Here is a 24,858-nt window from a genome sequence, read left to right as displayed (position 1 = left end):
AGTACCAGCCAAGAGCCTGATAGACTTGCTGGGTGGCTAGATTCAGAAGAGAGATAACAATCACTACATCTCGGCTCTCAGGAAGCCATATCCTTAGGAAAGGGAGGAGAGTGCTACATCAGAAGAACACCCCATGGGATAAAAGAATCTGAATATTAGCCTTCAGCCCTAGACCTTCCCTCTGACAGAGACTACCCAAATAAGAAGGAACTAGAAAACCAACTCTGGTAATATGACAAAATAAGGTTTTTTAACAGCTCAAAAAAATCACACTAGCTCACTAGCAATGGACCCAAACCAAGAAGAAATCCATGATTCACCTAAAAAGAATTCAGGAAGTTAGTTATTAAGGGAAGGTTATTATAATCAGGAAGTATAATATTATATTCAGGAGGTTATTATAGTTAGGGAAGTATCAGAGAAAGGCAAAGCTCAATATAAGGAAATCCAAAAACTGATACATGTGAAAGCAGAAATATTCAGGGAACTAGATAGCATAAATAAAAAACAAAACTTCACGAAACAATGGACACACTTATAGAAATGCAAAATGCTCTTGAAAGTCTCAGCAATAGAATTGAACAAGTGAAAGAAAGGAATTCAGATGTCAAAGACAAGGTCTTCGAATTAACCTAATCCAAAAAAGACAAAGAAAAAAGAATTTAAAAATATGAATGAAGCCTGGGATTATGTTAAATAACCAAACTTAAGAATTATCAGTGTTCCTGAGGAAGAAGCGAAATCTAGAAGTTTGGAAAACATGTTTGGGAGAATAATTGAGGAAAACTCTCCAGACCCTGCTGGAGACCTAGACATCCAAATACAAGAAGTATAAAGAACACCTGGGAAATTCATCACACCTAGGCACATTATCATCAGATTATCTAAAGTTAAGATGAAGGAAAGAATCTTAAGAGCTGTGAGACAAAAGCACCAGATAACCCATGAGAATAACCTATCAGATTAACAGCAGATTTCTCAGCAGAAACCCTAAAAGCTAGAAGGGACTGAGGCCCTATCTTCAGCCTCCTCAAACAAAACAATTAACAGCCAATAATTTTGTATCCAGTGAAACTAAGCTTCATAAGTGAAGGAAAGATACAGATTTTTTTTCAGATGAACAAATGCTGAGAGAATTCACCACTACCAAGCCACCACTACAAGAACTGCTAAAAAGAGCTCTAAATCTTGAAAAAATCCTGGAAACGCATCAAGACAGAACTTCTTTAAAGCATAAATTTCATAGGATCTATAAAAGAAAAATACAATTTAAAAAACAAAAACAAAAAACCAAGGTATACAGGCAATAAATGGTACAATGAATGGAATGGTACCTCACATCTCAATACTAACATTGAATGTAAATGGCTTAAGTGCTCCATTTAAAAGACACAGAACTGCAGAATGGATAAGAATTCATCAAACAACTATCTGCTGCCTTAAGAGACTCACCTAACACATAAGGACTCACACATACTTAAGGTAAAGGGGTAGAAAAAGACATTCCAGGCAAAGGGACAACAAAAGCGCGTAGGAGTAGCTGGTCTTATATCAGACATGGCAAACTTTAAAGCAATAGCAGTTAAAAAAGACAAACAAGGACATTATATAATGATAAAAGGCCTTGTCCAACAGGAAAATATCACAATCCTAAATATATATGCACCTAACACTGGAGCTCCCAAATTTATAAAATGATTACTAATAGACCTAAGAAATGAGATAGACAGCAACACAATAATAGTGGGAGACCTCAATACTCCACTGACAGCACTAGACAGGTCATCAAGCCAGAGAGTCGACAAAGAGACAATGGATTTAAAACTATACCCTGGGACAAATGGACTTAACAGATATTTACAGAACATTCTACCCAACAACCACAGAATATACATTCTCTTCAACAGCACATGGAACTTTCTCCAGGATAGACCATATGATAGGCCACAAAACAAGCCTCAATAAATTTAAGAAAATTGAAATTATACCAAGCACTCTCTCAGACCACAGTGGAATAAAACTGGAAATCAACTCCAAAAGGAACCTTCAAAATCAAGCAAATACATGGAAATTAAATAATCTGTTTCTGAATGATCATTAGGTCAAAAATGAAATCAAAATGAACATTAAAAAATTCTTTGATATGAATGACGATAGTGACACAACTTATTGAAACCGCTGGGACACAGCAAAGGCAGTGCTAAGAGGATTTCTTCATAGCCCTATATGCCTACATCAAAAAGGCTGAAAGAGCACAAACAAATAATTTAAGGTCATACCTCAAGGAACTAGAAAAACAAGAACAAACCAAACCCAAACCCAGCAGAAGAAAGGAATTAACCAAGAGCAGAACAGAATTAAATGAAATTGAAACAAACAAACAAACAGAAATACAAAGATAAATCAGCTTCTCCAAGATAACACCAAATGGTAGATTATGCTGGTGCAGCACAGGGGGAGGTGGGGGAAGAGGTCCCATGGGGCCCTGAGATGGGGAACAGTGGTGGCTTCCAGGGAGGCTCTGGCAGTAGCATCCAGGGCCAGGGTTGCAGCCATGCAAGGCAAAGCAAAGACAAGGAGTGGATGCCCTTCACCAAGCTAGGCCGCCTGGTCAAGGACATGAAGATGAAGTCCCTGGAAGAGATCTATCTCTTCTCCCTGCCCATCAAGGAGTCTGAGATCATTGGCTTTTTCCTGGGGACCTCTCTTAAGGATGAGGTTTTGAATACTATGCCGGTGCAGAAGCAGACCCATGCAGGCCAGCACACCAGGTTCAAGGCATTTGTTGCCATTGGGTACTACAATGGCCACATTGGTCTGGGTGTTAAGTGTTCCAAGGTAGTGGTCACTGCTATCTGCAGAGCCATGATCCTGGCCAAGCTCTCCATTGTCCCCATGAGTAGAGGCTACTGGGGTAACAAGTTTGGAAAGCCCCATACCATCCCTTGCAAGATGACAGGCCACTGCAGCTCTGTGCTGGTGACCTCATCCCTGTGCCCTGGGGCACTGGCATTGTCTCAGCCCCTGTACTCATGAAACTGACGATGATGGCTGGTATCAATGACTGCCACAGCTCAGCCAAGGGCTACACTGCCACCCTGGGCAACTTCAGCCAGGTCATCCTTGATGCCATCTCTAAGACCTACAGCTACTTGACTCCCAGTCTCTGGAAGGAGACTGTATTCACCAAGTCTCCCTAAAAATAATTCGCTGACCACCTCGTCAAGACCCACACCAGAGTCTCTGTGCAGAGGACCCAAGCTCCAGCTGTGGCTATAACATAGGGTTTTTATACAAGAAAAATAAAGTGAATAAAGCCTGAAAAAAAAAGATAAATCAAACAAAATGCTGGTTCTTTGAAAAGATAAATAAAACTGATAGACCATTAGCAAGATTAACCAAGAAAAGGAGAGAAAATCCAAATAAGCTCAGTAAGACATGAAATGGGAGATATTACAACTGACACCACAGGGGAAAAAAAAAGATCATTCAAGGTTAGTATGAACATCTTTACACACATAAAATAGAAAACCTAGAAGAGATGGATAAATTCTTGGAAAGATACAACCCTCTAGCTTAAATCAGAACGAATTAGATACCCTGAACAGACCAATAACAAGCAGATTGAAATGGTAATTTAAAAATTACCAACAGCAACAAAAAAAGTCCAGGACCAGACAGATTCACAGCAGATTTCTACCAGACATTCAAAGAAGAATTGGCACCAATTCTATTGACACTATTCTATAAGATAGAGAAAGAGGGATCCTTCCCTAAATAATTCTATGAAACCACTATCACCCTAATACCAAAAACAGGCTTCATAGGATCATTTAGTGAGGGACACCTCCTTCTGTATCTTGTAGAATAGTGTCAGTAGGATTGGTACCAATTATTCTTTGAATGTCTGCCAAAAGCCATCTACAAATTCAGTGCAATTCCCATCAAAATACCACCATAATTCCTCACAGAATTAGAAAAAACAATTCTAAAATCCATATGGAACCAAAAGAGAGTCCTCATAGCCAAAGCAAGCCTATGCAAAAAGAACTAATCTGGAGGCATCACATTACCTGATTTCAAACTATACTATAAGGCCATAGTCACCAAAATAGCATGGTACTGGTATAAAAATAGGCACATAGACCAATGGAACAGAATAGAGAACCCAGAAATAAACCCAAATACTTACAGGCAACTGATCTTCAAAGCAAACAAAAACATAAAGTGGGGAAAGGATGCCCGTTTCAACAAATGGTGCTGGGACAATTGGCAAGCCACATGTAGGAGAAAGAAACTGGATCCTCCTCTCTCACTTTATACAAAAATCAATTCAAGATGGATTAAGAACTTAAATCTAAAACCTGAAACTATAAAAATTCTAAAAGATAACATTGGAAAAATTCTTCTAGACATTGGCTTAGGCAAAGATTTCATTACGAAGAACCCAAAAGCAAATGCAATAAAAACAAAGATAAATAGCTGAGACTTAAAAGGAACAGACAGTAAACAGACAACCCACAGAATGGAAATAAATCTTCACCATTTATACATCTGACAAAAGACTAATATCCAGAATCTACAATGAATTTAAACAAATCAACAAGAAAAAACCAATCCCATCAAAAAGTGAGCTAAGGACATGAATAGACAATTCTCAAAAGAAGATATAGAAGTGGCCGGCAAACATGAAAAAATGCTCAGCATCACTACTGATCAGGGACTTGCAAATCAAAACCACAATGCAATTTGTCATCTTACTCGTGCTAAAATGGCTATAATCAAAAAATAGTAGATGTTGGCATGGATATGGTGAACAGCAGTGGGAATGTAAACTAGTACAACCACTATGGAAAACAGTGTGGAGATTCCTTAAAGAACTAAAATTAGAACTACCATTTGATCCAGTAATCCCACTACTGGGTATCTACCCAGCGGAAAAGAAGTCATTATATGAAAAAGATGCTTGCATATGCATGTTTATAGCAGCATAATTCACAATTGCAAAAACATGGAACCAAACCAAATGCCCATCAATCAATGACTGGATAAAGAAACTGTGATGTATAGATGCAATGGAATACTACCCAGCCGTAAAAAGGAATTAATTAATGGCATTCATAGTGACCTGGGTGAGATTAGAGACTATTATTCTAAGTGAAGTAACTCAGGAGTGGAAAACCAAATATCATATGTTCTCACTCGTAAGTGGGAGTTAAGCTATGAGGAAGCAAAGGCATAAGAATGACACAATAAACTTTGGGGACTCAAAGGGAAAGGGTGGAAAGGGGGTGAGTGATAAAAGACTACAAATAGGGTGCAGTGTATACTGCTCAGGTGATGGGTGCACTAAAATCTCACAGATCACCGCTAAAGAACTTACTCATGTAACAAACATTACCTGTTCCCCAATAACCTAGGGAAATTTTAAAAAGTAAAGTAAAAAAGTCAAATTATCTTTCTTCACTGATGATATGATTATATAGCTAGAAAACTCTAAAGACTTTACCAAAAGGCTCCTAAAACTGATAAATGACCTCTGTAAAGTTTCAGGATACAAAATTAATTTACAAAAATCAGTAGCATTTCTATACAACAATAACCAACACACACACAATACACAATACACACACACAACACAAACTTTGTATTTCTATACAACAATATCCAGAATTGTAAGTAACTTAAATTCAACCAGCAAAAAACATTCTCTTTAAAAGACAGGCAAAAGACATGAATAGACACTTTCCAAAAGAAGACATAAAAGTGGCCAACAACATTCTTCTCAGCACCACATCACACTTTCCTCTAAAAGTGGCCACATAATTGGAAGTAAATCACTCTCAGCAAATGCAAAAGAACGGAAATCATAACAGTCTCTCAGACCACAGTGCAATCAAATTAGAACTCAGGATTAAGAAACTCACTCAAAACCACACAACTACATGGAAACTGAACAACTTGCATCTGAAAAGGAATAAACAATGAAATGAAGGCAGAAATAAAAATGTTCTTTGAAACCAATGAGAACAAAGACACAACATACCACAATCTCTGGGACACATTTAAAGGAGAGCCTAGAGGGAAATTTATAGCAATAAATGCCCACATGAGAAGCAAGGAAAGATCTAAAATCAATAACTTATCATCAAAATTGAAAGAGCTAGAGGAGCAAGATCAAAAAAACTCAAAAGCAAGCAGAAGACAAGAAATAACTAAGATCAGAGCAGAACTGAAGGAGATAGAGACACAAAAAACCCTTCAAAATATCAATAAATCCAGGAGCTGGTTTTTTGAAAAGATCAACAAAATAGCCAGACTAATAAAAAAGAAGAGATAATTGAATAGATGCAATAAAAAATGATAAAGGGGAGATCATCACCAATTCCACAGAAATACAAACTACCTTTAGAGAATACTACAAACAGCTCTATGCACATAAACCAGTAAATCTGGAAGAAATGGATACATTCCTGCACACTTGCACCCTCCCAAGACTAAACCATGAAGAAGTTGAAACCCTGAATAGACCAATAACAAGGTCTGAAGTTGAGGCAGCAATTAATAGCCTACCAACCAAAAAATGTCCAGGTCCAGATGGGTTCATAGCTGAATTCTACCAGACATACAAAGAGGAGCTGGTACCACTCCTTCTGAAACTATTCCAAACAATCCAAAAAGAGGGAATCCTTCCCAAATCATTTTGTGAAACCAACATCATCCTGATACCAAAACCCAGCAGGGACTCAACAAAAAAAGAAAACCTCAGGCCAATATCCATGATGAACATAGACGCAAAAATCTTCAATAAAATACTCACAAACCGAATGCAACAGCACATCAAAAAGCTTATCCACCATGATCAAGTAGGCTTCATCCCGGGGATGCAAGTCTGGTTTGACATATACAAATCTATAAACGTAATCCATCACATAAGCAGAACCAAAGACAAAAACCACATGATTATCTTAATAGATACAGAGAAGGCCTTCAACAAAATTCAGCAGCCTTTATGCTAAAAAAACCCTCAATAAACTAGGTACTGATGGAACATATCTCAAAATAATAAAAGTTATTTATGACAAACCCACAGCCAATATCATATTGAATGGGAAAAAACTGGAAACAATCCCTTTGAAATCTAGCACTAGACAAAGATGCCCTCTCTCACAACTCCTATTCAGTATAGTATTGGAAGTTCTAGCCAGAGCAATGAGGCAAGAAAAAGAAATAAAGAGTATTCAATTAGGAAAAGAGGAAGTCAAATTGTCTCTATTTGCAGACGACATGATCGTATATTTAGAATGATCTCAACCCAAAACCTTCTTAAGCTGATAAGTAACTTTAGCTACCATCGACCTTCTTCACAGAACTGGAAAAAACACTTTAAACTTCATATAGAACCAAAAGAGAGCCCACATATCCAAGACAATACTAAACAAAAAGAACAAAGCTGGAGGCATCATGCTACCTGACTTCAAATTATTCTACAAGGCTACAGTAATCAAAACAGCATGGTACTGGTATCAAAACAGCATGGTACTGGTACCAAAACAGAGATATAGACCAACGGAACAGAACAGAGGTTCTGGGAGCAACGCCACACATCTACAACCATCTGATCTTTGACAAAACTGACAAAAACAGGCAATGGGGAAAGGATTCCCTGTTCAATAAATGGTGTTGGGAAACTGGTTAGCCATGTACAGATAGCTTAACTGGACCCCTTCCTTACACCTTACACTAAAATTAACTCCAAATGGATTAAAGATTTAAACATAAAACCTAACACCATAAAAACCCTAGAAGAAAACCTAGGCAATACCATTCAGGACATAGGTATAGGCAAGGACTTCATGACTAAAACACCAAAAGCACTGGCAACAAAAGCCAAAATAGACAAATGGGATCTAATTACACTTAAGAATTTCTGCACAGCAAAAGAAACAATCATTAGAGTGAACCAACAACCAACAGAATGGGGGAAAATTTTGCAATCTACCCATCTGACAAAGGGCTACTATCCAGAGTCTATAAAGAACTAAAGCAGATCTACAAGAAAAAAACACACAACCCCATCAAAAAGTGGGCAAAGGATATGAAGACATTTTTCAATAAAAGACATTTACATGGCCAACAAACATATGAAAAAATGCTCATCATCACTGGTCATTAGAGAAATGCAAATCAAAACCACATTGAGATACCATCTCATGCCAGTTAGAATGGCAATCATTAAAAAATCTGGAGACAACAGATGCTGGAGAGGATGTGAAGAAATAGGAATACTTTTACACTGTTGGTGGGAGTGTAAATTAGTTCAACCATTGTGGAAGACAGTGGCAATTCCTCAAGGACCTAGAAATAGAAATTCCATTTGACCCAGCAATCCCATTACTGGGTATATACCCAAAGGATTATAAACCATTCTGTTATAAAGACACATGCACACGTATGTTCATTGCAGCACTGTTTATAATAGCAAAGAGCTGGAACCAACCCAAATGCCCATCGATGATAGACTGGACAAGGAAAATGTGGGACATATATACCATGGAATACTATGCAGCCATAAAAAAAGATGAGTTCATGTCCTTTGTAGGGACATGGATGAATCTGGAAGCCATAATTCTCAGCAAACTGACACAAGAACCGAAAACCAAACACCGCATGTTCTCACTCATAGGTGGGTGTTGAACAATGAGAACACATGGGCATAGGGTGGGGAACATCACACATTGGGGTAGGTTGGGAGGTTGTAGACAAGGGGAGGAACAGTGGGGGAGGCTGGGGAGGGAAAACACTGGGAGAAATGCCTGATGTAGGTGATGGGGGGAATGGAGACTGCAAACCACCATGACATGTTTATACCCATGCAACAACCCTGCAGGATGGGCACACGTACCCCAGAGCTTAAAGAACAATAAAAAAAAAATCTGAAAAATAAAAATGGCCAATAAACATATGGACAAATGCTCAACATCCCTAATCATTAGAGAAATGCAAATCAAAACCATGATGAGATACCATCTGACACTAGTTGAAATGGCTGTTATTAAAGAGTCAAAAAATACAGATGTTTGCAAGGCTGTGGAGAAAAGAGAATGCTTACATACTGTTGGTGGAATGTAAATTGGTTTAGTCACTGTGGAAAGCAGTTTGGAGATTTCACATAAAACTGAGAGCTACCATTTTACCCAACAATCCCATTACTGGGTTATAACCAAAGACAAATAAATTATTCTACCAAAAAGAAACATGTATTCACATGTTCATCACAGCACTATTCACAATAGCAAAGATATGGAATCAACCTAGGTGCCCATCAATGTTGGATTGAAAAAAGAAAATGTTGTACATGTATACCGTGGAATACTATGCAGCCATAAAAAAAAACGAATAAAGACATGTCCTTTGCAGCAACATGGATGTAGCTGAAGGCCATTATCCTAAGCAAATTAATGTAGTAACAGAAAACTAAATACCACATGTTCTCACTTACAAGTGGAAGCTAAGCATTGGATACACATGACATAAAAATGGAAACAATAGACACTTGGGCCTCCTAGAGGAAGGAGAGAGAGAAGGGAGCAAGGGAGGAAAAGCTACCTATTGGGTCCAGGGGCAGTGGCTTATGCCTGTAATCCCAGCACTTTGGGAGGCCAAGGTGAGTGGATCATCTAAGGTCAGGAGTTCAAGACCAACCTGACCAATACGGTGAAATCCTGTCTCTACTAAAAATAGGAAAACCAGGTGGTCGTGGTGGCAGGTGCCTGCAATCCCAGCTACTCAGGAGGCTGAGGCAGGAGAGTCGCTTGAACCCAGGAGGCGGAAATTGTAGTGAGCCGAGAGCACACCATTGCACTCCAGCCTAGGCAACAAGAGTGAAACTCTGTCTCTAAAAAACAACAAAAAAGCTACCTATTGGGTACTTTGCTCACCACCTGGGTGTCAGGACATCTGCACCCCAGACTTCAGCATCATAATATGTACTCACATAACAATTCTGCACAGTACCCTGTGAATTGAAAATAAAATTTGAAATTATAAAATAAAATTTCAAAAAGAAAGAATAAAAAATGTTTAAGAAGAGGGGGCATAAAAAATAAAAAATAAAATAAAAAATATAAAAAAAGAAAGAATAAAAAATAAATTTTTAAGAAGGGGAGCAAAGATATTAATTAATGTTAGATTTTAGTAAATGATATTCAAAAGCTAATTTTAGAATGATTAACAAAGTAAAAATTAGCATAAAATTTCCTAACTAGCCAGGTGCAGTGGCTCATGCCTGTAATCCTAGCACTTTGGGAGGCTGAGGTGGGAGGATCACCTGATGTCAGGAGTTTGAGGCCAGCCTGGCCAACATGGCAAAACCCCATCGCTACTGAAAACACAAGAATTAGCTTGGAGTGGTGGTGCCCGCCTGTAATCCCAGCTACTTGGGAGGTTGAGGCATGAGAATCACTTGAATCCCGGAGCAGAGTCTAAAGTGAGCAGAGATTGCACCACTGCACTCCAGCCTGGGTAACAGAATGAGACTCTGCCTTTAAAAATAAATACACATATAAACAAACAAATAAATAAAGGCAGGGTTTAGTGGCTCACACCTGTAGTCCCAGCACTTTGAGAGGCCAAGGCAGGTGGATCACCTGAGGTCAGGAGTTTGAGACCAGCCTAGCCAACATGGTGAAACCCCTTCTTTACTAAAAAAATTCAAAAATTAGCTGGACACAGTAGCACATGTCTACAATCCCAGCTACTCTAGGGAGGATAAGCCATGAGAATCGCTTGAACCCAGGAGGCAGAGGTTGCAGTGAGCCAAGATCATGCCACTGGCACTCCAGCATGGGCAACAGAGCAAGACTCTGTCTCAAAAAACAAACAAACTAATTAATTAATTAATTAAATTAAGTTAAATTAAATCTCCTAACTAGTAGGGGAAAAATTGAATGAGAAAAAAAAAAAAAAGCAATTGATGGGGGGAGGACAAGAAAGACCATAGAAAAGGTAGGGCAAATACAAACCACTAAATAAAATTGCCAAAATAAATCCAAATGTATTAGTAATTTAAATAAACATAAAGACATAAAAATCAATTATAGTAACGGTGAACATGCAGAAGCAGACATTAAAAACACAGGGCAATTTACAGTCACTCCAAGGAAAATGAAATACTTATGTATTTACTTAACATGCACAAGATCTATATGCTACAAATTAGAAAATGCTGATTTTGTGAAAGTCAAAGAACACTTAAATAAATGAAACGATATATTATGTTTATGGACTGGAAGACTCAGTTTAGTAAAGCTGTCAATTCTTCCCAATTGGTCTATACTTTAATTCCTATCAAAATCCTAGTAATATTTTTTTCATAGAGTTAGGCAAGCTTATGCTAAAATGTATATGAAATGGCACAGGCCCTGAATAGCTAAAACAATCTTGACAGAGAAGAAAGACGAAGAAATGGGAGAAACTAGCCTACCCATATTGAGCCTGGCTATATAATTACTGTAACCAAGAGAGTGTAGTGTGGGCAGAGGGGTAGACGCATGAGTCAACAGAGCAGAACAGAAGACCAGAAATAGACTCCCACAGTCTGCTAACACTGACTTTTGCCGAAGATGCAAAACCAATTTCAAGGAGGGGGTATAATCTTTTAAACAAATGATGCTGGAATAACTGCATATCCATACGGGGAAAAAAAAACTCTTGGCCTAAATTTTATGCTTTATATTTAAAAATGAACTCAAATTGGATCATAGGCTTAAATGTAAAATAAAAACCTATAAGACTTTTAGCAAAATACGCAGAAGAAAGTTGTCAGGATATGGGACTAAGTCAGTAGTTGTCAGACTTCACACCAACGGCGTGATCCATAAAAAGAAAAACTGATGAATTGAACCTCATTGAAATTAGAATGTTTATTCTATAAAAGCCATATAAAGAGGATGAAAAGGAAAACTACACAGCAGGAGAAAATATTTGCAAGTCATATGCCTTAGTCCTTTTGTGCTGCTATAATAAAATACCTCAAACTGGGTAACTTATAAAGAACAGACATTTATTTTTCACACTTCTGGAGGACGGGAGGTCCAAGACTTAATCAGCAGCATTTGGTATCTGGCAAGGCCCCCATCTCCACTTTCAACCAACATGGAGCCCTGTTGCTGTCCTCAAATAACTGAAGGGATGTAAAGGGCAAAAAGGGCCTAAGCTAGTTCCCTCCAGCTAGGCACTAATTCATTCATGAAAGCAGAGTCCTCCTGACTTAATCACTTCCCAAAATGACTCTACTTCTTAATATCATCATAATGGGGATTAAGTTTCAACACATGAATTTTGGAAGGAATGTCATCTTTCAAACCATAGCATCAAATATCTAGCAAAGAACTTACATATTCTAAATTCTAGAATATGTAAAGAACTCTCAAAACTCAACAGTAAAAAATAATCTATTAAATGAACAAAAGACATAAACATTTACCAAAGAGGATAAAAATAAGCACATGAAAATATATTCAATATCATAAGCCATTAGGAAAATTTAAATTAAAACTGCAATGAGATACCACTACACACATATCAACATGACTAAGATTTTTTTTTTTTTTTTTTTTTTGAGACGGAGTTTCACTCTTTGTTACCCAGGTTGTAGTGCAATGGCGCGATCTCGGCTCACCGCAACCTCCGCGTTCTGGGTTCAGGCAATTCTCCTGCCTCAGCCTCCTGAGTAACTGGGATTACAGGCATGCGCCACCAGGCCCAGCTGATTTTTTTTTGTATTTTTAGTAGAGACAGGGTTTCACCATGTTGACCAGGATGGTCTCGATCTCTTGACCTCGTGATCCACCCGCCTAAGATTTTTAAAAATTACACCACCAAATACTGGCAAGGATGCATAGAAACTGTCTCACTCATACATTACTGGTGGGAATGTAAAATGGAATAGCCACTCTGGAAAACAGTTCAACAGTTGTTTAAAATGTTAAACTTGCAAATGTGATACAACCCAGTAATTGCACTCCTGGACATTATGTCAAAGAAATAAGTTATTTTAACATAAAAACCCAAATATGAATGTTTGTAGCAGCTTTCTTTGTAATTGCTAAAAATTCAAAGTCAACAGATGAATGGTTAAAGAAATTGGGGTATATGCACAGCATGGAATTCTACTAAGCAATAAAAATAAATATTCTGTTGATACCTATGACTTGGATGAGTCTCTAGGGAATTATGCTGAATAAAATAATATAGCATGTAACTTTATAATTCCAAAAAGTTACACACTATATTATTCCATGCATATAAAATTTTTGGAGTGTCAGATTTTGTAAATGGAGGACAGATTAGTGGTTGCCAGGTGGCAGAGAGTGGTGAGGGGAGGTAGGGAAGTAGTTGCTCTTGTCTGAATGTTTCTGTCCCCCTGAAATTCATGTTGAAATCTAATCACCAATGAGATGGTATTAGAAAGTGGGACCTTTGGGAGGTAAGTAGGTCATAAGGGAGCGCCCTTGTGAATAGGATTAGTGCTCTTATAGAAGAGATCCCAGACAGCTAGCTTACCCCTTCCACCATGTGAGGACATAACTAGAAAGTAGACAGGCCCTCACCAGACACTGAATCTGCTGATGTATTGATCTTGGTCTTCCCAGCCTCCAGAACTATCAGAAATAAATTTCTGTTATTAGTATATAGTATAAATTTTTTATAATTTATAATATAGAGTGTAATTTATAACATATAGTATAATTTCTATTGTTTATAAGTTTATAGAATTTTGTTATAGCAACCCAAATGGACTGAGACAGTGGTATAATTATAAAGAGTAACAGGAAGGATCCTTACAGTGCTGGAACTGTTTAGTATCTTGAACAGTGGTAGTGGATACAAGAATCTACGTAGCTGATAAAAGTGCCTAGAGGCTGGATGAGGTGGCTCATATCTGCAGTCCCAGCACTTTGGCAGGCTGAGGAAGTTGAATTGCTTGAGCCCAGGAATTCGACACCAATCTACAAAGTATAAAAAAATTAACTGGGCACAGTGGCACACACTTGTAGTCCCAGCTACTCAAGAAGCTGAGGTGGGAGGATTTATTGAGCCCAGGAGGTTGAGGCTGCAGTGAGCCATGATTGCACCACTGCATTCCAGCTTGGGTGACAGAACAAGACCCTGTTTCAAAAAAAAGAAAAAGTGTATAGAACGTAACGCATACGCTCGTACAATTCAAATTGGAAAAAATGTAAATAAAATCAGTGAATTGTATTAATTTTCTGGTTGCACTATTATACTACTATTTTGAAAAATGTTACTATTGGAGGAAACCGGGCAAAATGTACAAGGGATTTTTCTGTGTTGTATCTTAAACTGCATATTAATCTACAATTATATTTTATTTAATGAATTAACTAATTTATTTATGAAGACAGGATCTCACTTTGCTACACAGGCTGAAGGGCAGTGACACAGTCATGGCTCACTGCAGCCTCAGCTTCCTTGGCTCAACTGAGCCTCCCAGCTCAGCCTCCCAAGTAACTGGGACTACAGGCGCACACTACCACATCCAGCTAATTGTTTTGGTTTTCAGTAGAGGCGAGGTCTCGCTATGTTGTCCAGGCTGGTCCTGAAATCCTGAGCTCAAGAGATCCTCTCGCCTCAGCCTCCCAAATTGCTAGGATTACAGGTGTGAGCTACCCTGCCTGGCCTGTAATTATCTTTAAAAAAGACATTGATTACAACAGTATCCAAAAATATAAACTGCCTTGAAATGAATCCGACAAACAACGGGTATGATCCTTACAAAGAAATTATAAAATTTTATTAAAAAAGAAAAACATAGTATAAATCTTATACTCATTGATTGGAAGACAAATTCATGAAGATTTAAAGAGTTGATGCTATTTCAATTAAAATCCTAACAAGGTTTCTTTGTAGAAACAAGCTGATTCTAAAATTCATATGAAAAGAAAAGAGCCAAGAATTAAACACTACTAAAGAGAAAAACAGAAGGAAGAAACTTGCCTTTCCAGGTATCAGATGTATTATAAAGCTAGAGCAATTAAGAGAGTGGCATTGGCACAGAAATTGCAAAAATAACCAACAGGAGAAAATAGAGAACCCAAAAACAGATTTGATTTTTGACAAAGGTAGCCAGGACTATAGGCGTGCTGCACCACTATACCTGGCAAATTTTTGCATTTTTAGTAGAAACAGAGTTTCACCATGTTGGCCAGGCTGGTCTCGAACTTCTGACCTCAAGCGGTCCATCCACCTTGGCCTCCCAAAGTGCTGGGACTACATATTACATGTGTGAGCCACTGCACCTCGCCTCTTTTTTTTTTTTTTTTTTTTTTTTGAGGTGGAGTCTCACTCTGTTGCCCAGACTGGAGCGCAGGGTGTGACCTCAGCTCACTGCAACCTCCACCTCCTGGGTTCAAGCAATTCTCTTACCTTAGCCTCTTGGTAGCTGGGATTCAGTCCCATGCCACTGCACCCAGCTAATTTTTGTATTTTTAGTGGAGTTTTGAATTTAATTAATCACTGACACAGCTGGTTATCCATATGGGGGAAAAAAGTGGAACTGGGTCTTATTTTTGTGGTTGCCCCATAAAAGGTGAGCTCAACGCCCCCATCCAAAATTGGTTCTGATAACAGGATTGGTGATACCACATATGCACCAAGAAGGTATTTTAAAAGTTTATTACACACAATGGGGCTTTCTGGCCAGAACAGGACAGATACCCAAGCCAGTTCTAAATGGCTTGAGGGAAGGAGGGGCAAGGGTCTTTGATTTTTAATGTTGTCAGTGATGGTGTTGGCATGAGAGATGATTTGAACTTCTCCTTGGCACCAAGGGAGGGGGCACCTGGGCTTTCTTATCAGCTTTGCCAGATGCTGGGCAAGAGGGAAAGGAGGAGGGTTGGAGTCTGAAAGCTGTGGGTAGTCAAATATCAAAAATGGAATTTGATTCTTTATTATAGATCCCTTTTACACACATAAACAAAAAATTCCTAGTGGATTAGAGAGTTATATTAAAAGCAAAAGTATGAAACTTTTAAAAGACAAAATGGAAGAATATCTTTATGATCTCAAGATAGTGAAAGATTTACTAAACATAGCACAGAAAGTACTAACCATAAAGAAGAAGTGATAAATTTAACTTCAGTGTATTAAAGTTAAAAACTTCTGCTTACCAAAAAAAAAAAAAAAGAGAGAGGGAGAGAGAGAATAAATAAGTAAACCACATACTGGGAGAAGTGATTCATAACACCCTAAAAGTGACCACCCCAAAGAAAAATTTTACCCAGAATATACAAAGACCTACTATAAATCAATAGAGAAACACACACAGTCAAATAGAAAATGGACAAAAGTCTTGAGCAAGTATTTCACAAAGAGGAGGGAGAATTAGCCAAAAGTATAAAAAGATAAAAGATGCTCACAGTAAGATGATATTTCAGTAAGATGCTCACAGTAAGATATTTGCAAAGCTTGGAAAAATTAAAAATTCTGACAATATTAAATGTTAGTGTGAACCACTAGAACACTTGTACACTGCTAGTGAAAGTAGAATTACTACAGTCGCTTTGAAAAAGCACTTTGTCATTACTTAGTAGGTTTCAAGGCATGAAACTCCACTCTTAGCACCACCTGAAAAAACTCTTGCACATGTACGCCAAAATGCATATGTAGTAATATTTATAGTATACTGACAATATTCATAATATAAAAATATTGAAAATAGCCCAAATGTTCACCAACAGTAGAATGACTAAATTGTGGCATATTCATACAATGGACTATATTAAGTGAGAGTTAAAAGTAATGACTTATAGTAGACGCAATGAAGTTACAAAAGAATTTATACAGTATGATCCTCTTCATATAAAGGCCAAAAGCATGCAAAATTAAACAACATATTATTTAAAAGAAAAAATATGGCAAAACAGTGAGTAAGAACAAGCAAATAAAATCCCCACATCAGTACAATGATTACCTCTAAGTAGGGAGGAAAGAGATGGCCACATAGGGGACTCCAAATATCTTTAAAAAAAAAAAAAGTAGGAGTAGGTATGTAGGTAGTCATTAAAATGCTATTCTTCAAATGTTAATATATTTTAAATTAGTATTTAACTTAAAGAAACAATTTGTATAAAGAAAAAGCATTGCTCTTGAATTCTCTTTCTGCTTAAGAAAGGAAAATTGAGATAACAGATCCAAGATGGCCAAACAGGAAGAGCTCTGGAGTGCAGTTCCCAGCGAGAACAACGCAGAGGGTGAGTGAACACCACATTTCTGAATGAGTTATTATTGCCCACAGACCAGGAGATACCCAGCTGGAAAACACCACAGGTTTCTAGCATGGCTGTTTCAGCTGGCACAGCGGGTCTCCACACAAAAACACACAAATCTGGGCAGCTGTCTCAACTGGCACCTGGAACGCCTGGGAGACAGAGCCACTCATTCAACTGAAAAAAAAGGGTTGAAACAGGGAGCCAGGTGATCTGGCTCAGTGGGTTCCACCCCCACAAAGACCAGCAATCTGAAAAACCCTGGATTGAGAGTTTCGCAGCAAGCACAGCTGGACCAGGGATGGTCCAGCTCTGTTGTGGCAAGGGCAACCATCATTACTGAGGCAGTCCACCATTAAAGAGGCAGTCTGCCCTTATGGAGGCAGACCATCATTACCAAGGCAGTTCTAACTATACCTCTATAAACAAAACTGCAAGGAAGTTCACACAGCAGGTGGGCAGAGCCCATGACAGCTCAGCAATGCCTCTGCTGGCAGACTGTGACTAGGCTACCTCCTTGTTGGGCAGGGAAGCTCTGAAAAAAGGCAGCAGCACATAAGAAACTTATAAATAAAGCCCCAACTTCCCAGGACAGAGCACCTGGGAAAAAAAGGAGGTTATGAGTTCTACTGCAGCAGACTTAAATGTACCTGCCTAGCAGTTCTGAACAGAACAACGGAGCTCACAGCTCAGCACTTGAGCTTCTATAAGGGACAGACTGTCTCCTCAAGCAGCTCTCTGACCCCTGTAGATCCAAAGAGTCACCTCATAAAAGAGAGCTCAGGTTAACATCTGGTAGGAATCCTTCTGGGGCGAAGATAACAAAAGAAACTGGCAGCAACCCTTACTGTTCTGCAGTCACCACAGGTGACCCCCAGGCTAGCAGGGTCTGGAGTGGACCTCCAGCAGTCCTACAGCAGAGGGGCCTGACTGTTAAAAAGAAAACTAAAAAACAGAAGGAAATAGCTTCATCAACAAAAAGGACATCCACTCAGAGACCCCAACTGAAAGTCACCAAATACAAAGACTACAGGTAGATAAATCCACAAAGATGGGAAGAAACCAGCACAAAAGTGATGAAAATGCCAAAAACCAGAATGCCTCTCCTCCTCCAAGGGCTCACAACTCATCACCAGCAAAGGAACAAAGCTGAAAGGAGAATGAGTCTGATGAATTAACAGAAAAGAGGCTTCAGAAGGTGGGTAATACCAAAAATTTCTCTGAGCTGAACGAACATTTTCTAACCCAATGCAAAGAAACTAAGAACCTTGAAAAAAGGTTTGACAAAATGCTAATGAGAATGAACAGCTTAGAGAATATAAATGACTTAATGCAACTGAAAACCACAACACAAGAACTTTGCAAAGCATACAAAATTTTCAATAGCGAAATTGACCAAGCAGAATAAAGGATATCAGAGACTGAAGATGAACTCAATAAAATAAAATGAAAGGCAAGATTAAAGAAAAAAGAGTGAAAAGAAATGAACAAAGCCTCCAAGAAATATGGGATTATGTGAAAATACCTAATCTACATTTGATAGGTGTACCTGAATGTGAAGGAGAGAATGAATCCAAGCTGGAAAACACTCTTCAGGATATTATCCAGGAGAACTTCCCCAACTTAGCAAGGCAGGCCAATATTCAAGTCCAGGAAATACAGAGAATGCTGCAAAGATATTCCTCAAGAAGAGCAACCCCAAGGCACATAATCATCAGATTGACCAGGGTTGAAATAAAGGAAAAAATGCTAAGGGCAGCCAGAGAGAAAGGTCAGCCCATCAGACTCACAGTGGATCTCTCAGCAGAAACCCTACAAGCCAGAAGAGAGTGGGGGTCAATATTCAACATCCTTAAAGAAAAGAACTTTCAACTCAGAATTTCATAACCAGCCAAACTAAGCTTCATAAGTGAAGAAGAAATAAAACCGTTTACAGACAAGCAATTGCTGAGAGATTTCATCACTACCAGGCCTGCCTTACAAGAGCTCCTGAAAGAAGCACTAAACATGGAAAGAAACAACCAGTACCAGCCATTCCAAAAACATACCATCAACATTATGGTAAAAACCATCAACACAATGGAGAAACCAGGTCAACTAATGGGCAAACAACCAGCTAGCATCAAAATGGCAGGATCAAAATCACACATAACAATATTAACCTTAAATATAAATAGGCTAAATGCCCCAATCAAAAGACACAGACTGGCAAATTGGACACAAAGTCAAAAACCATCAGTGTGCTGTATCCAGGAAACCCATTTCACTGGCAAGGACACACATACGCTCAAAATAAAGGGATGGAGGAAGATTTACCAAGCAAATAGAGCGCAAAAAAAAAGCAGGAGTTGCAATCCTAGTCTCTGATAAAATAGACTTTAAACCAACAAACATCAAAAGAGACAAAGAAGGACATTACATAATGGTAAAAGGGTCAATGCAAGAAGAAGAGCTAACGATCCTAAATATATACGCACCCAATACAGGAGCATCCAGATACATAAGGGAAGTTCTTAAGGACTTACAAAGAAACTTAGACTCCCACACAATAACAGTGGGAGACTTTAACACTCCACTGTCAATACTAGACAGATGAAGGAGACAGAAAATTAACAAGGATATCCAGGACTTGAACTCAGATCTGGACCAAGCAAACCTAATAGACATATACAGAACACTCCACCCCAAATCCACAGAGTATACATTCTTTTCAGCACCACATCACACCTACTCTAAAATTGACCACATAATTGGAAGTAAATCACTCCTTAGCAAATGCAAAAGAACAGAAATCATAACAAACAGTCTCCCAGACCACAGTGCAATCAAATTAGAACTCAGGATTAAGAAACTCACTCAGAACCACACAACTCCATGGAAACTGAACAACTGGCTCTTAAATGTTGACTGTGTAAACAACGAAGGCAGAAATAAAGATGTTCTTCGAAACCAACAAGAATGAAGACACAACATACCAGAACCTATGGGACACATTTAAAGCAGTGTCTAGAGGAAAGCAATAAATGCCCACATGAGTAGCAAGGAAAGATCTAAAATTGACACCCTATCATCAAAATTGAAAGAGTTAGAGGAGCAAGATAAAAAAAACTCAAAACCTAGCAGAAGACAAGAAATAACTAAGATCAGAGCAGAACTGAAGGAGATAGAGACACACAAAAAAAAAACCCTTCAAAAAATCAAAAAATCCAGGAGCAGGTTTTTTGAAAAGATCAACAAAATGGACAGACCGCTAGCCAGATTAATAAAAATGAAAAGAGAGAAGAATCAAATAGAAGCAATAAAAAAGATAAAAGGGATATCTCCTCCGATTCCACAGAAATACAAACCACCATCAGAGATTACCACACACAACTCTATGCACACAAACCAGTAAATCTGGAAGAAGTGGATAAATTCCTGGACACTTGCACCCTCCCAAGCCTAAACCAGAAGGAAGTCAAAACCCTGAATAGATGAATAACAAGGGCTGAAGTTGAGGCAGCAATTAATAACCTACCAACCCAAAAAAGTCCAGGTCCAGATGGGTTCACAGCCAAATTCTATCAGACATACAAAGAGGAGTTGGTACAACTCCTTCTGAAATTATTCCAAACAATACAAAAAGAGGAATCCTTTCCAAATCATTTTATGAGAGCAACATCATACTGATAACAAAACCCGGCAGAGATGTAATAAAAAAAGAAAACTTCAGACCAATGTCCATAATGAACATAGATGCAAAAATCTTCAATAAAATACTGGCAAACCAATTGCAACAGCACATCAAAAAGCTTATCCATCACGATCAAGTAGGCTTCATCCCAGGGATGCAAGGCTCGTTCAACATATGCAAGTCTATAAATGTAATTCACCATGTAAACAGAACCAAAGACAAAAACCACATGATCCTCTCAATAGATGCAGAGAAGGCCTTCAACAAAATTCAACACCCTTTATGCTAAAAACTCTCAATAAACTAGGTATTGGTGGAATGTATCTCAAAATAATAAAACCTATTTATAACAAACCTACAGCCAATATCATACTGAATGGGCAAAATCTGGAAGCATTCCCTTTGAAATCTGGCACCAGACAAGGATGCCCTTTCTCACCACTCCTATTCAATATAGTATTGGAAGTTCTAGCCAGAGCAATCAGGCAAGAAAAAAAATAAATAAAGGGCATTCAATTAGGAAAGGAGGAAGTCAAATGGTCTCTATTTGCCAACGACATGATTGTATATTTAGAAAGCCCCATCATCTCAGCCCAAAAGCTCCTGAAACTGATAAGCAATTTCAGCAAAGTCTCAGGATACAAAATCAATGTGCAGAAATCACAAGCATTCCTATACACCAATAACAGACAGAGAGCCAATTCAAGAATGAACTGCCATTCACAATTGCTACAAAGAGAATAAAATACCTAGAAATACAACTAACGAAGGATGGAAAGGACCTCTTCAAGGAGAACTACAAACCACTGCTCAAGGAAATAAGAGAGGACACAAACAGATGGAAAAACATTCCATGCTCATGGTTAGGAAGAATCAATATTGTGAAAATGGCCATAGTGCCCAAAGTAATTTATAGATTCAGTGCTATCCCCTTCAATCTACCTATAGATTCAATGCTATCCCCATCAAGCTACTTATTTTCCCTCTTCACAGAACTGGAAAAAACACCTTAAACTTAATATGGAACCAAAAGAGAGCCCACATAGCCAAGACAATTCTAAGCAAAAAGAACAAAGCTGGAGGCATCATGCTACCAGACTTCAAACTATACTACAAGGCTACAGTAATCAAAACAGCATGGTACTGCTACCAAAACAGAGATATAGACCAATGGAACAGAACAGAGGCCTCAAGAGTAATCCCACACATCTACAACTATCTGATCTTTGACAAACCTGACAAAAACAAGCAATGGGGAAAGGATTCCCTGTTTAATAAATGATGTTGGGAACTGGCTAGCCACATACAGATAGCTGAAACTGGACCCCTTCCTTACACCTTACACTAAAATTAACTCCAAATGGATTAAAGATTTAAACATAAAACCTAACACCATAAAAACCCTAGAAGAAAACCTAGGCAATACCATTCAGGACATAGGCATAGGCAAGGACTTCATGACTAAAACACCAAAAGCATTGGCAACAAAAGCCAAAATAGATGAATGGGGTCTAATTAAACTCCATAGCTTCTGTACAGCAAAAGAAACAATCAGAGTGAACCAGCAACCAACAGAATGGGGAAAAATTTTTGCAATCTACTCATCTGACAAAGGGCTAACATCCAGAATCTACAAAGAATTAAAACAGATTTACAAGAAAACAAACAAACGAACCCATTCAAAAGTGGGTGAAGGACATGAACAGACACTTTTCAAAAGAAGACATTTACGTGGCCAACAAACATATGAAAAAATGCTCATCATCACTGGTCATTAGAGAAATGCAAATCAAAACCATATGGAGATACCATCTCATGCCAGTTAGAGTGGCAATCATTAAAAAAATCTGGAGACAACAGATGCTGGAGAGGATGTGGAGAAATAGGAACACTTTTACACTGTTGGTGGGAGTGTAAATTAGTTCAACCATTGTGGAAGACAGTGTGGCAATTCCTCAAGGACCGAGAAATAGAAATTCCATTTGACCCAGCAATCCCATTACTGGATATATACCCAAAGGAGTATAAATCATTCTATTATAAAGACACATGCACACGTATGTTCATTGCAGCACTGTTTACAATAGCAAAGAGCTGGAACCAACCCAAATGCCCATCAACAATAGACTGGATAAAGAAAATGTGGCACATATACACCATGGAATACTATGCAGCCATAAAAAACAATGAGTTCGTGTCCTTTGTAGGGACATGGATGAATCTGGAAGCCATAAGTCTCAGCAAACTGACACAAGAACAGAAAAACAAACACCGCATGTTCTCACTCATAGGTGGGTGTTGAACAATGAGAACACATGGACACAGGGAGGGGAGCATCACACACTGGGGTCTGTTGTGGGGGAATAGGGGCAGGACAGCAGGGGGGAGCAGGCAGGGGGCTGGGGAGAGATAACAGGGGGAGAAATGTCAGATATACGTGTTGGGGGGATGGAGGCAGCAAACCACATTGCCATGTACGTACCTATGCAACAATCCTGTATGTTTGGCACATGTACCCTAGAACCTAAAGTACAATAAAATATATATTTTAAAAAAGGAGAAGAAAGGTAAATTTACCATTGTGACATTTTTAGTGTCTTATGAGCTTTTTCTTGTCCATAAGTATAAATCTAAAAAAAATAGGAAAGGAAATTGAAAAGAAAATTCTTACATAAGTGCCAGGCAACAGCTGAGGGTCCATTTTTCCCAGGGAGTCTGGGCACACAAATGCCTGTGGAAGCAGAGCAGATTGGTGCATTCACCAAAAGAGCTTCGCCCACCTGCACTGAGTTCCCCAGAGAACTGCGCCCTACTTATTTTTATATCATTAGACCTCTTCAGGCAGTCCAAGGCCATTTCCAATTTGAAAATGACCTTGGATCATAAGCTGAGGTTTTTAATTTGTTTATACTATTAAACATCCTGAGATATGATTAATAATTCTTCTGCATAGGGAAATAAGTTTATTTCTAATAAAGATGGTCCTAGGCATGTTTCTACTATTTATATTATTGCAGTAAGTTCATTGCACAAACTAATTTTCTAGCACATTCTAATCTTAGCATTGTTTGGTAGTCCCTTAAACTCAGCTATAAGTTGTCTGATAAACCTTGATAAAGGTATGCAAGGCACAAGTTGTCTAGAAAATTATAAATATGTGATTACTTTCATCCTTTCAAAATAATAAAGTCATGGAAAAAATATTTTTTTCGGTATCTTCCAAATTATCAATTACACTAAGAGAAAAGAAACCTTAATTTTTAAAGCTTAACAAGAAATTGTGGGCTAAGATTCCTTAAGGAATCAAATATACAATTCACTTATTGTAAAAGGGTCTATGAAAACTGTTGTTACTCTTTGAGGAGAGCTCAAGAATAAATAACAGACACGTATTGAGTTGCTCTGTGTGTATTATAGTTAAAGACAGTGGTGTGCTGGTAAACAGTTAACAACCAGCTATATAGAGAGGGAAATAGCCTTGATTTGTAGGTAGCATTTGCCAATTTCCATCATGTAAATACTCCCACTGCGGCCAATTTCAAGCTACCAATTTGACATCACTAAATGTGGAGTTGGGGAGAAATGTACCACACAGATACAGAAGATAGATGTAAATAATCTTAAGAGCATCGATGTTAAAAGGTAGCACTATAATTAGAAAGTGATGTTTTTCAGAAGTTATTTCATTAATATAAATTTTAAATTATAAGTTTATATAATTTGTTAATAATCACTTCATTTAACAACAGGCTGGCAAAATTCCTGAAGCTGCTTTAGCAAAGTAGTAATTAGACTGCATTTGCGGTAATGTGCTACCCAATCCAGTACAACAATTAGGAGATGACAGAATTCAATATATGGACGTGATTTTTATATAATGTTGCTATATACATA

The 24,858-nt window shown here is 38.2% G+C and overlaps 1 pseudogene across 1 annotated transcript; it reads left to right on the top strand.

Moving 5' to 3' along the window:
* Positions 1–2,427: 2,427 nt before the first annotated feature.
* LOC116557068 lies at positions 2,428–3,324 on the top strand (annotated as a pseudogene). The gene has a single exon (XR_004271354.1). The product of XR_004271354.1 is annotated as a 40S ribosomal protein S2 pseudogene (transcript).
* The last annotated feature ends 21,534 nt before the right edge of the window (positions 3,325–24,858 follow it).

The sequence above is a fragment of the Sapajus apella genome, unplaced genomic scaffold, assembly GCF_009761245.1.
Source record: "Sapajus apella isolate SASKATOON/1434 unplaced genomic scaffold, GSC_monkey_1.0 scaffold1, whole genome shotgun sequence".
Taxonomy (NCBI): Eukaryota; Metazoa; Chordata; class Mammalia; order Primates; family Cebidae; genus Sapajus; species Sapajus apella.
This window is presented reverse-complemented; position numbering and strand designations above follow the sequence as displayed.